The sequence below is a fragment of the Lepeophtheirus salmonis genome, chromosome 7, assembly GCF_016086655.4.
Source record: "Lepeophtheirus salmonis chromosome 7, UVic_Lsal_1.4, whole genome shotgun sequence".
NCBI classification, from domain to species: Eukaryota; Metazoa; Arthropoda; class Copepoda; order Siphonostomatoida; family Caligidae; genus Lepeophtheirus; species Lepeophtheirus salmonis.
Window position 1 is genome coordinate 28,240,201 of NC_052137.2, and position 13,797 is coordinate 28,253,997.

Sequence of the window (13,797 nt, forward strand, 5' to 3'; positions counted from 1 at the left end):
GCAAGGAGTCAACAGGGTTATGTGGGCGTTTATTGGACTCTCTCTCCAAGACGCCTCACATGTAGGTGTCCAAAGGTTTTAGATCCAGCGAGCTAGGAGGGCACATTTCCATGTCCAAAATGTAGAAGCCTTAAAAAGGTGTATTTTTCCAGAGTTAATGCCGGTTCTAATTACCCGATTTGGACAAACTGCACCAATTTAAAGTTCGAAGATGACAAGAAATTTGTTAACACCAATTTAAGCCCTTTAATATTACTATCCATTGAGTTATTTGGGCCCCTGTCCGTGCTCCAGTACGGAGGGACACAATAATGGCTACACGGGGTTCGTTTTCGGAGGAAATATCAAAGATTTTGTTATGGTTATTAGGGTGTTTTGTCAGCTGAATCTGATAAGCATGCTTTTATAAACATAGATTTCAGAGTTGCCAGGCTTTTGGGGTCTACACTTGTTCCGGATTTTAAATCCCCATACAACAATATATTTCAAGAAAAATATTAAAACTAGACAACCCAAAGTTAATAGAAATAGTTTTCAATTTGATGTATCGTACCGAATGCTGGGCAAGACATCGGATTTTGAAAAAACACGCAACCACTCATAGTCTATGACGTTACTATTCCTAGAATTTTCAATTTAATGTATCGTACAGAATGCTGGTGAAAAAAATCGATTTTGACAAAACACACAACCACGCATTTACAATGGTGTAACTTGTATTTATATTAACCTTGGTACAACCCATATATTCTCATATAATAATAGAAATATTCCTGGGAATTCCTGAGAAAACAGTAAACTGAGTAAGAAACCCTAATGAATAGTAATATTCTGCATAAAAATAAAATTGTTTAAACTCTTTTACAAATTGTATTTGAATACCTGTTTGTCTGATTCATAGAATGACTATTATTTGATATGTTTATTGCACTTTAAAATTTTCTCAAATCTTTTATACACAAGGTGGCTAAGCGGTCGTTACAAAATATTTGTGCATAATTTTATACTTTTTTTATAAGTCGTACCGAGTACAACTTTACCTCTATTTAAAGTTGAAATTATTTTCTTTTCATTAATTTTAATATATTATTATTTTGAAATGTTAAATAATAATAGAACAGGAAGCAAAACGACAAAGGATCCTAGACTTTCTTAACACGGGAATGACGGAAATGGACATTGTCAAGATTGTAGACGTCCATCTAAAGACTGTTCACAGTGTGGATAAGGCCATCTGTTGAGTTAAGTTGGAGTTGGCGGGCAAAACACAAACAAAGATGCCAACTTCCTTATCTTGTTTGAAGGCTAAAATAAAGTTTGACCCAACTTTTTCAAATATTTTTTCCTAACTAAATAAATGAATGTCAGTCAGGGGACAATCAAGCAGGATGTGAATGAAAACTTTGCAACAAAGAGCTTCGTCAGAGTCCTCTAACACATTATCAACATCAATGGTAAGAAATAAATATGCTGGAAAGTCTTGTCGTTTGAATATGTTGCCTCCCAACAGTTACAACGGAACCAAAAGGCTATTACCCCCCCCCCCTCAATTTTACAGAATTTTTATAGTTGGGATTATGAAAAATAGTACTTCCAAATTTAGTCTCTCTCCAAAAAATTTTAACATTAAAAACTGTTTTGTATCTTCGAAGATATATTACATTTGCCTTTCATAAAAAGACAAAACATCCTGTTGAAATTGTCAAAAAAACCAACAGCCCTACTCCCTCCCAAAAAGTATATTGAAGGCTCCCCTGATGACTTCACCTTCATATAATTTGGCCCTTCATTTGCAAATAAATTCCGGAGCCAGTACCTCTCTACTCTCCTGTTTTGAATGTACTTTACTATTTCCGGTGGAGCGTTGTCAAGAGAGAGTTCAATTCTACTCTCATCCAAGAGTCCTGAGGGAAGTATCAAAATGGCTTTTATTAGTTTTCACTCTTGTATCGAGGCAATTATCAAATTATTATTTTATAAAAATAAGTTGTAAAATTGATTGTACTTTACCTTATTAATTTTTTTTTAAAACTTATGTTGTAAAAAATTTCAGAAAGCTCATTTATTTGAAAACATTTAGATTTTCGCAAGAGGACTTACTCACCTTATACATATCTACTAGTTTTGGTCTGAAAGTACTAAATTTATGCTCATAATTTCTTACTAATTTGGACCAACTTCGGTCTACGACTTGAAATTCGATCCACGGTTTCATTGCGGGGTCTTTATTAAAATATCGGTCCAGATCGGTCTTTAAAAAATTACAAACAAACGGAATGAAAAACAAAAACAAATAGATCTCCGACCAGGGGTCAACAAAACTACTTGTTTAACAACGAACTTTGAGACCCTGCGATAGCTGCACATTTGTAGGAAAGGCGTTTTTTGTTGTTTGAGTGGCAAGCCAGAAGTGTTTGGTGTCAGTTTAAAAAAAAAATTGGCATCGATCAAAAAAGTCTTTCTTCCTCAATCACGAAAAAAATAGAGTGTCTTTTTTGCAAGTGGTCCCGGACGGAACAATGTTGAATTGTGATCTTCTTAAACCTGTACAAGTCTTTGTTTGGAGAGTCAGGAAGGAATTGGAAGAGTCTGGAGGTGATTATGACTCTGTCCATGCCACACTGCAAAGAAACGTTGACCAGGATGTTATATCTTTTTGTTGAACTTCTTTGTTAATGGCACACTTGAGCAACACACCAACAGATCCTGCAGCAACACAAAATCCGAGCTGATGTTCAGGAACAGGGAGGAATTCCATAATTTGCCAAAAGAGACTTTCAACGATTCCTGCTTCCCTTTCGGAGGTCGAGTCGAGGCCGTTATTATTATTCAGGTTTCATTTGGCATTGGTTTTTATTAAAATCGGATAATTAGTTGTGGAGAAAAGCCATTTATTTGACAAATCGTGTTGGTTGTTAAATAAAAGGCGCAGCCTGTATTGTATAGGCGCTGTATATGATGTGTTGTAGAGTTGAATGATATGTATATATACTATATATTATTCTAACGTTAGCCTGTGATAAATAAATATGTACATGATTTAAGAAAACAAAAAATGGATATTGTGAATAATATTAATATATCCTATTTATATATATAACCATGAGAGCGTTCATTTTTTTTATTTTTGTGAATCTGTGGGAACGGACTCTTATACGGGGATATTTATTATTATGATATGATTATTTTTTAACGAATATGCATGAATAATAAGGAGCGTACATAATCGTCACAGCATGGTTAATGGTTATTGTCATTACTACTGGTCCACTAACATACTTCCCCAGTCTTTTGCCATGCTTGACTGCTTATGACTAAAGTAAGAGACAAAAAACTTTTTTGAAAAAATCAAGAGTTAAAATTTCTTGTATTTTAACAAATGCCCTTTTTATAGAAAATAAATAATTAAAACACTTTTTTTTTATCCGTTTAACCATTGAAATTATTCTTATAAAGCTATAATGTATGGATACTAAATACCAAAAATCCTCAATTTGAAGAGGAACAGACTCCAGCTAACCCTCTCCGAACGTCTCTGCAAAGCATATGTGAGCAGAACTCACGATTGAGAAACTAAATCACTCTTTCAAATGTTAGGAAAAATATACTTTCTAAGAAAATACCTTACATAAATGGATTGAACAAGAGCACCCTCATAAGTGGGTTAGTGAGCATGATTTCTTGAGCGGTACAAATGGTTTTCTTATCAGTAGAGATGTGAAAAGGGGTGTATTTTTACTCGTGTGAGTAGGCAATTCTACAATTTGTTTCTATGACTTCCCAATTAGTGATGAAAATCCTGTGTACAATGAGCATGTTATAAAAAAAGGGCATGTTAAAAAAAACAACCGAAAATCAACATGTTAACCCTGACAATTTGAAGAATGTATTCGAGGAGAGAAAGAACAATGCTACAATCAGCTGTGACAAGGGACCAAAGAGGGAAGGAAATAAACAAGGACATTTGTTAGAATTTCTCCGATGGTGATCCCCAATTCACCTCTGGGTCCATCAAAGACTTACAATTATAACTCTGCAGCAAATTCTTAGGGTTAGGTGCTGTCTTTTATGAGTTCACACTCAGGTTTTGAATATAATTGAATCTATTAAGGAAAGGAAGTTTACTACTCAGGAATTAAATAATAAGGATAACTTCTAAGGAAAAGAAAATTCTTACAGAGATATCACTAGGGATGATTATATTGTTTTAATTAGAGCGAGCGTAAAAAACCACACCTAAAATAATGTTATAAAAATATGATAACTCTTAGAGACGACATAATATCTGCTGACAGACATGCCTAGGGATGGGAAAGTTGTCGAAATCATCGTGAGCATACATTTAAAAAAAAAAGTATATGCTGGTAACCTGCAGGATATTAAATATATACATTAATTATTAGCAGGAGTACCCGGCATTCCTCGGAGTTATTATGCCCCGACAAACAGACACACTTTGCTTGAATGATATATAAGATAACTCCGCTATAAATCCACTCAGCCGTAGTTGCTCAATACTTAGATCTTCTCTCCTTAAGAATGAAAGGATAATCATAATAGATTGATAATTTTTCTAATATGACGTGATGAGGCAGGCTGTACTTTAGTACCTGCCTGAGCTTTAGATACATACGCTCGTTTCTCAAAATGAGTCCTTCACTCATATTCAAGAGAAACTAAAAATGACTTTACTTAATACAAACATACCGACAACTTATTTTGAAAATTCAAACTTATTTGCAAATAAGGAGCACTATAATTTTTAAAGTGATCACTATCAGCAGATATGTCGTCTATTAAAGTTGTCAATATATACTTTTCTTTTAAATTTACTTTCCGACGACTAATGTAATTTTCACGTCCCTAGGAACGGATATAAACAATATTCCTTATTGCTCGCTGATACGTTATATTTTTTCAAAATTGTGAGGGATAATTATTTAGAGTATTCATGCATTTGATGTCAACATCTGTTTTTTTTTCAAATTAACACTTACCACAATGGAGACTGTTTATCACTATGTGATACCCTCCTTGTTTCTAACCTCTAGTAGTTAATGTGTAATCATTAGGTAGTGTCGGTTATAGGTGGGGAGAGAGATGGGCCATTGGAGACAAGTGACCCCATATACCTTTGAAATCTAGAAGCAGAGATGTTAATTGACAAAAAGAATACTGAAATACGGCTCTTTTAAACTTATTCCATTCCTTCTGTATATATTGGCTTTAATATTTATAATAATTGAATTTGAAAAAAGGTCCCTAAAAGAAGAAAATAAATGTCTTAACAAAATATCATTTCAAAAATATAAAATATATTTTCTAATAAAACTGTTATCGTTCTACAAAAAAAAATTACGATATTCAATTTTTTCCCCGATTAATTGTACATCTCTACTTAGAAGATTAAAAATTGTAAATAGCACAAATAAAAAATCTCTGTGATCCATTTTTTAACCGGAGACCACATATTCTGACGCCAAGAATGTGGTTAAGTTAACCTTTTTCAACTTAAAAAGGCTTAATACTTAAAAATTAATCCGATTTTAAATTTTTTATTACAATAAGGCATTTGTTAATCCAAATGTGAAACATTGTCTCAAATTGCTGAGTATTTTAAGGTACTTTTGAAATGTGTTGTAGATTCGGGAAGCTTGGATCTACTATTTATGAAGGAATTTTTTGCTATTCCAAGGTCACACTGTTGCCCAAATGAAATAATTTTGTTTTTTACCAGTATTTTGTGCGTCAAGAAGAAAAATTAAAAAAAAAAGCTAAATGGGGGTAAAAATATTTTGCTTGATTCCAGCTGGTTAAGTATGTTGATGTATTTGATGCAAGTTTTATTATTAAGGAAGGGAAAATGAGCACATTCCGTCTGTAAAAATTAGCTCCTTCTTTTAATTTCTAAAATTTGATTGTACAAGTTACAACTTGTACAAGGTATTTACAATGTAAACGTCCTTGTCTTATTTATTCACTCTAGAAGCCGTTTAAAAAAAATGAGTAAACAACTTATTTTTGACACCAGATAACACAAGCTCAAAAACAAAATTCAGATCTTGGAAAGCCCGCCGCCAGCTACAAACTACATTTATCATTGTTATTCAAACTTTGAACAAGAAAATTATGTTTAAATCTTTTAATTGTAGTTCCTATTCTGTCGGACCAGTCCAGTTTTAGGATCAGCTGTTGGCCATTGACACTTGACCTGACGACTGTTGACCCTTGGAATCATTAACTGTTGGTCATTATATTTTTTCATAAAAATATCAATTGTTAATTAATATATAAGATATGTATAAAAATCACTAATTTCATTATAATACAATATAATACGAACATATTATATTACTACTTAGTGATATAATTTGTTATATTAAATCACTGAATAGGAAACATACCCTCAATTTTACTTTTTTTAAGGACCGACACATTGGACTGCACTGAATGGGAGTGGACTGGACCGAGGCTCTATATAAGGACCGACGCAACACTAATTGGAGTGGGTTGTCCTTTAAAAACCTTTTTTTAATCACGTTTTTAAATTATACTTTTTATTCAGAGCCATATTACGAAATATGAAAATTATATGGATGAAAATTAAAGTTAATAATGATTCATAAAAACATTTTACCATTCGAAATATTTATCAAGTTTTTTGAATAACGTTACTACCAAAATCAGTCAAACATGAAGCAAAATAAAGGGTCTTATTTGGAAGATAATATTTTTTTCATATTTTTTACAAGAAAATTCTAATTATTCATGCTTCAAATATATTCATTTGGCATAAAGACAGTTCAAAAAATGAGGGATTATTCCTTTTTAAATAATACCCATAAAATATGGTGATTTTTAACATTTAAATTGCATTTCTTTCAATATTCTATGTTTACATATTAATTGATAAGAGCATATTTGAAATCAACATAAAATTTTGCAAAAAATAGATTGACTGTCTAGTGAGCTTTTTCAAGCCTACAAAAAGAGCAAAAATATTTGGAAAATTCTCGAAAACCAGATTTGAAACGGAAAAACTATTAACATATAAAGGGATCAGCTTTTCATGTACTATTAGAATTGAATAAACAATTCAAAAGGTTTTTGAAAAATTAAAATTTCTGTAATTAATTACCATGGAATGACATTTAATTAATCCTTAATTTAGCCATCTCTGGGCCAGTTTGATTTACAAACATTTCACCCATAGGAATATTATTCGTGATCTTTAAATACATCTATCTATTTGTTAAACATACTCTCACTTGATAAGTGGGAAAAGTATCAAACAACTGCTTACTTGTTGTACGTAGTTATAAAAATAAGATAAGAGCTGCCCTTTTAGTTTTGATGTTATTTCATTGGCTCATATACTACTCACGCAGATTTTTATTTTTTCACTTAAGATCCATCATTCAAAAAGACACCCTATTTATATAGATACATCGTCTCAAATTTTGCACACTTTTTGGACTATTAAAAGATAACAGGGGCGTAGGAAGAGTTTTCATATTAGGGAGGCTCAGATGTGGACACTTTAAAAATCGTCCCTAAAAGGTTATGTGACGGTCCAACCAAAAAGTTTAGAAATAAAAAGTGCGTCTACATAACTTCCTTTTTATAAAAGACAATAAAACAAGCTTTATAAACAAGAAAAGGTTTACAAGAAAGACCAAATTTAAATTAAAAATATATTTGTATGCAGAAAATAGTTGTATGTTGGTGCAAGGAACATACAGATATCAATACATATATTATGTGTTCTTATGGAGAATCATTTGTAGCATCTGTTATATCAGATTATTTGAAGTTCGTGCTCAAATGATAGTGTTAAAAAAAATTGGCCTTCTTTATCATGGATGTTGCCCATCCCTGAGTTAGACCAAAAATGAATACCTTGCATAAAAAACTTAATGCACTATTTAAAAGCTTTAATTACAAAAAAAATAAAATTATATATCGGTCAATAAATTGAAAAATTATAAATAGTTATTTAATTAAGTTGCAAGTATCTGCTTTTTTTCAGCAACACACTGTATCTATATCTTTTTTCCCTTAGCCATATAGAATAACTCAAATCGTTTGATAATTCTCTAAAAAATTTAATTCTTGTTCAAAATTAAATGAAAATTTCGACCAAAAACTAACATAGCAAAAAATAATTTTACTATTTAAAATGTAACTCCCTCATTCATTTTTTTTTATAAATATTGTAATGCAATCTATTTTCTTCATACATTTATCTAAATACCTAACATAATAAATTGTAGTTTAAATAGCTCATTTTTGCAAATATTGCGTATAAATAAATTACCTAATCTGATTATTTTCCTACAGATTTTAATTAATTGATAATAAAATACTACCTTATATTTACTTACTTAAAGAATATTAAAAAATGAAAAGAAGCATTTATTTACAAGGTCGGGCAGAAAAACGTAGACTGTTAATTAATGTTAATTTTCACCTTAATATAAGAAGGATTAGTAATTATTTTTGATATTCTGTTTTAGTCATCCTTTGTGCATAAATAAACTGTAATGAACATACCGTCATCTCGTACTCATGAGTGAGCAAAAAGACAAAATGCAGAGCATCGCAGATCCTCTTGATGCCCAAGTTGAGGTGGATATTGTTACGTGCTCCAGGAGCCTGGTTTTGAAGGTAGCCAAAATGAAGAAAGATGGAAAATCGATGAATCGCCAACCCAAATACTTCTGATTGGTTACTAAGACCATGATTAGTCTTATAAAGGGCGATTTGGGATTGTTCTCATACACAAGGACCCAATGTCACCTTCTGATAGGGGTAATGATGACAAAGAGGCTCGAGAGTTTACATTTTGCATTCCACCCCTGCATAAGTTAGTACGATGTCATTTTTATTAAGAAAAAACTAAGTTTAGGGTTTAAAAAAAGTAAAAATGGTAGTTTTGTCTGCTCTTTCTTTTTATTTTTTAATTATTTAATACGTTGGTGTAGTGTTAACTCCTTTTCTTAAGTAAGCATTCTTGTCTACATTTGGTGTAAATTGTTTTTAAAATAAATATGTATGATTTTAAATAATATTATAATATTTTACCTGGACTAATGACATTTTAAATTGAAGAGGATTCTTCTCTTTATAGCAGTAATTCATTTATTCTCCCAAAAACATAAAGAAGGAGCTGATAATAACAAGGGTCTTAATTCAGGTCTACCATATATCTCGCCTACGCCTTCTCTTAAAGATCATCTTTTCTTTACAAAAACAACATCTTTATAATTATCTACACTTATTTTAAATTGTAATAGACACTTGAGTTTGGAACAGCATTTCATTTTGAACGCAACCTCAAAATAGATTATTGACATTATTTACCTATTAATCAGCAAAGTATGTACTGGTTTATAATTTAATTATTGAGGTGTGGAAAGTTTAAGTAGAAAGTAATCACTTTAGAGAGACAGATAAAAACAATGAGGGCTTGTTCGGGTGTTTAATTGTAAGTCCTTATTAAACTTGTAGTAGAATTGACGATCGTCTTTGGAGTAATTCCTGAATATATCATTGCTATATGCAAAGTGGGATTAGTGTTTATTTCCTTCATCTCACAGATGATTGTAGCTAATTTAATGAAACGTTATGACAGCTACTCAGAATTATACCCTTAGTTTTTGGTTTCGGTTTTATTTTTACATAACAACGTTATATAATTTATACATCACTGCTTAATAGAGTTGAGACTTGGATTTAGAGCAAAATTTAGACAGTGGACAACCGAAATTTCCTTTTCTAAAGAAAATATATGAAAAATTTAATTTTGGGGTCCTGTAAGTTTAATTCTATGGCGGGGATTGGCCCTGATTATCTGCAAAATAATGACTAAAGCCATTAATGGATTGGAAAAGGTTCATGTTCCTGATGCTTAATTCTATTAGTAATATACTATATGCTTTTAATATTTTTTAGTACTACGTGACACCCAAAATTGAATACATGTACCTAAATAGTCACTTCAAGGTGTAAGTGCATAGTTCCCCTGTTCCTTCAATATCCCCCCCCTCCCCATTTTCTATTCTACGTTGAATGGAATATGTAAATTGTACATCTCTCACGAATCACATTTAAGTTACACTCTTTCCCCATACTATGCTATTATATTGACAATTAATCCCTCAATACTCAAGCTTTTTCTAATACTATGGGAAAGTTAATGGCATGAATTGTATTATGATATAAAGGTGGATAATATATGTATTAGAAAGTGGGAGAGACTTTTTGCAGTTGAAGCCTGAACAAGATTGTTTATTTACAAAAGCATTATTATTATTATTTAATTATTGAAAAGTTGCAGGATTATATACATATATATTTACTTTTTTGGGAGGCTTGGTATTTGGAATTTTTTGGAAAAGTAATCCGAAAATTACAACTCCTTTGAAAACAATCTACAAAATTAATTTTTTTTGAAAACAATTTGAGAAATAAATTTTTTGGAAACAATTTGAAAAACTAAATTTTTTTGGAAACAATTTGAAAACTAAATTTTTTCGAAAACAATTTGAAAAATTAATTTTTTTGTAATAAAATATTCAAAAATTAAATTTTTTTGGAAAAATTTTAGAAAAATTTACAGTTATTCCAAAAAATTACATTTTTTGGAAAAATAATTGAAAAATTAAACTTGGAATATCAACTTTTTTTTGGAAAAAAATTTCAAACAATTAAATTTTGAATATCAATTTTTGTTGGGAAAAAAATTTAAAATTTTGAATATTATTTTTTTTGGAAAAACATTTCTAATAAATAAATTGTACAGTAAAAAGCAAAAATTACTTATCATTATTTTTTTGGGGGAGGGGGCTTACAGCCTCTCCAGCCCATCCCCTTCAGACACCCCAGGAAGGTAACATTTAAGTATAAAATAATAACTGGTGCGTGTCCTCGGAGACTAATAATGAGGGTTTGCTCAGATATAAGTGTTTGTCCTTGTGGGACTCGGGAGTTATTCTTGCATATGTCCTTGCTTAATACGAAGTGTGATTTGTGTTATTTTCCTTCCCCTTAGAGCTCCATCATTGATATTAATCTTTCGATCATCTTCTCCGTCCTTTAAGGTACTGCTTTTTTATTAGTTCTTCCCACGTAAATTATTGTCAGTACTCTTTGTTTGTTTTTAATGTCCCTTTAATTGGGTAGATGAAGTGGCACTGATTAAGTACAAGTATACATTAGAGTATTACATCCACTCCATCTGACCAAGGAATCTTTTTTGAATTCCATATACAAAATGTATATTTCCTTCTTTAGGAGTGACCGTAAGTCAAACCTACGTACATTGAGTTCAAGATAATAATTTCTCTCAAGCGCGTTGTCCATTAATCTACGTTGTTCAATTGCATATATATTTTTTTACAATGAAGGCTTCTATTTTGAGCTTTTATGGGTGAGTTGACGCCGTTGACACTAACCAATAACTCTTTATGATTCTGCATTGTCGCTGTACCATCTCTTTCATTCCGTAAAATTAATTACCACACGGACAGACATAGGAAAAAGAGGTGCTCTTAATTTTCAATCGCCAAAGGCAAAGAAAGTGAAGTATTTATTCATACTGCTGATTTGTTAGTATAGAGTGAAGATGTAGCCATTCGAAATCGGAGTATTTTTAGTTCTGAGAAAGTGAAAGGGTTCCCCAATATCTCCTAAACATTCTTCAAATAGTCAGGATTGCCACTTTCATTTTCTTTTATTTTTACATACCGACAGAATATATTGTATACAAATAAAAGTTGTAACTTGTATAAGCAAATTAGGCATGCATAGTTACTTCACGAATAAATAATTTATAATTGCAATAAATGCCAGGTTCTTGAACAAAAAAATGAATGTACTTACCAGGTGGTGTATTGAAATCTAAACGCTTACTAATTCAATAATTGATGAAGGTTGCGTTATTGAAATTAATTTATATTTCGATATATTAAAGTATAAACAAATAATTACAAAAAAACAACCAAAACCTGAGCTCTCTAGCTTACATTCAAGTCGATAGAATAACACATGAACAAGATCGACGAATTTCCATTCGCACACTCCAAGCAGTTGGGTGTCTCCAGGATTAGCGTCTACGCAGTCAGTAAGTCTGTAACGTTGGCGAGGGAGAAGAGTTTGCCGAAAAGGTCAAAATTGAACCGGAGGAGTTAAAAAATAGCAAGGGCACTTCCTTCAAGTCCATGAGGGTCCATACAAGAGATCTCGGGGGTTCACACCTGTCCAGAGAGCTATAAAAAAGGGGATGTATAGAGACTTGAGAGGATGGAAAGGCCACTTTTCACACCAGCAATGAAACAAACTCATCTCCTCTGTTACAAGACTCTTTTAAATCTGTCTTTTGATCTTACATTTTGACACTTCTTGCCCCCTACGGTCCTGATGCCAACTTCCTCGACTACACCTTTTGGGCGCACGCCAAGGGGAAGGCCTACCGCGGCCTTCCTTCAAACACTGAAGGCCTCAAATCCACTTTCATCCAGCACTGGGACGCCATGAAATAGGACTACATCTGCAGTGGGTGCCAGGCCTTCCACCGCCACCTACAAGGGGGCTACATTAATGATTAAGAGAGGTCAGACTCAGATCTATTTAAAGTATTGATTATTATGAAATTCTATTAATAATTAATAAATTATATCCAGTTGAAGTTTAAAATTAAAACATTCAGATTTTAATAGATCACTTGGTATAAGATTTCGTAGGAATTTGACTCTTTTTCTGATTGCTTGTTCCAAAAATAGGTCGTCATATTGGAAAGGTTGAAAAAATGCTATAGATGAATTGTTGATGACGTCATGCGTGTTTCAAAATTGTAAACATCGACCCACAATAGCTTAAACCATATGATATTGAAACTGTTGTATTAATCTTATTTGTGCAACTCATAAATCAGGTGGATAATTAAGAGAGAAAATCAGCCCACAGATTGAGATTGAATATAATTCATTTATTTATTATTAGTGAAAAAAAAGGATCACGATTAGAAAACGATTAAATTACGGTCTGTGAATGTGACTTTGGCCAAAACAGTGGTTCAAATCAGTCTAAAAATCCCCTTAAGACCGAACCGACCAATATTCAGTCTTGGACCGAGTCTCAACACTAATGAATGATATATCCAAAGTTGAACTCCACACTATACTACTACTTACTATGTAAAAAGAAGTAATCGTCTATCTCTGCCTGCCTGCGCCCCTTCAAGATAAGAATTATTATGCCCTAAGCGTCGTGACTATAGAAGTTGTTGCTCTTTTTGTTTTTGTTTGTGTCCCCCTCTTCAGGAACATAGGGGGCTAAAATATGTATACATAGCGGCTGTAAGTTATAACTTGTTAACGATCTTCTTTTGTTTTACTATCTCATAATTAATATTTAAATATGCCAAATATTTATCGTTATTTAATAATAACATTTATAAATTATTTATCTCTCTAATACTTTGTTTCTTGGACTTGGAGTGTACTATACAGGTTCAAACATATTTTTTTATTATCTAACCAAGGGGGTCTTGGTTCTTGGATATTTTTTGAACCAAAATAATTTTTTTTTCGAAAAATTAAAAAAAATCTAAATTTTTTCAATAAAATTTCAAAAATCCAGATCTATTCACAATAATTTTCAAAAATCCATAGCAATTCAAAAAAAATTTCAAAAATCCAGAGCTATTTATAAAAAATTCAGAGCTTTTCACGAAAAATTTCAAAAAATCACAGCTTATCACAAAAAAATTATTTTTTTTACAAAAAATTTCAGATA

General features: G+C 31.7%; 1 long non-coding RNA gene across 1 annotated transcript; it reads right to left on the reverse strand.

The window, feature by feature from the left end:
• Positions 1-11,934: 11,934 nt before the first annotated feature.
• LOC121121572 (uncharacterized) lies at positions 11,935-13,569 on the reverse strand. Its single transcript, XR_005865525.2, has 2 exons — positions 12,474-13,569; positions 11,935-12,269 (listed from the first exon to the last, which is right to left on the reverse strand). It is a non-coding gene; the product is annotated as an uncharacterized lncRNA (long non-coding RNA).
• Positions 13,570-13,797: the final 228 nt, after the last annotated feature.